Source organism: Montipora capricornis, chromosome 9, assembly GCF_036669925.1.
Source record: "Montipora capricornis isolate CH-2021 chromosome 9, ASM3666992v2, whole genome shotgun sequence".
In the NCBI taxonomy this organism is placed as follows: domain Eukaryota; kingdom Metazoa; phylum Cnidaria; class Anthozoa; order Scleractinia; family Acroporidae; genus Montipora; species Montipora capricornis.
The window spans coordinates 7062354-7063382 of NC_090891.1; positions in this window are offsets into that span (position 1 = coordinate 7062354).

The following is a 1029-nucleotide window of genomic DNA, read 5'->3' on the forward strand; positions in this document are numbered from 1 at the left end:
GTGCTGGAGAGGTGCAAGTAAGTGCCGAGGGCTCTCATTGACGTAGCCTGAGATTCTAGTACCGACCTTAATAATTATTAGTGTCTGCCACTCCCCCCTGTACTTTATAACCAGTCCCTAAGCCGCTTTCACTGGAAGTGGGGACTGAGATTTTGCAGAGCCTTTTTGTTATCTGTGTAGGTTGTTAACCAACCATTTCCAAGACAAACAAGCAATTCAAGCACGGATTAACGGCTAATCGGATATTTAAGTTTACCGGCTTTCCAGGACCTAAAGTCAGTATTTATCGCTATCGGAAAAGCAGATTGAAACTTCTTAGAACTATATGGAAGATATCTGTTTACAAAAGTTGCTTTCGTTATTCAAATGTGCCATCCACAGAAACAAAAGACCCCTTTGCTTCAACAGCCAATGAGATTCAGGTTGGCAGATTAATGGCAATACATAGGTGACGTCAACGATAACTTCCCTATTTCACACAGATCTGAAAAGGCAACATTAATGGTAGGGTCTTAGTCTCTAATGATCAAATTGCCATGCTGAGCCTTTCATGTCGCAGTGTACGTTTGCGTCGGTCATGAAAATTAGAGGCACTTTTCATTCAACATAAACTTCGAAAATTTAGGACAACCAGAAATTGTTGACCCAAATGTTTGAAAGTCTTTTAAGGGAAAAAGATCTTGGCCCATTGACTTTCCACCAAAATTGTCGAAAATTTTGTTGAATAAAAGGCTCCACGAGAGTGACCAAGAGAAAATGAGAGGACAGAGAGGGAGGCTCGGGGCGTTGGCCGGGATATGTCATGTCCACGAAAGTTAATTTTAGACGAGCGGAAGTCTGTCTTCCGAGACGTCCGCATGCAGTCATCAACAAAGTCCACATCGTCCGCCATTACATGAAATCTTTGCTTTTCTTTCAAACATCAGACCGAGGTTGGCCTGCATGCAGACGTCTCGAAAGACAGACTTCCGCTAAAACAAAGACTTCCGCTCGTCTAAAAATAACTTTCGTGGACATGACATATCCCAA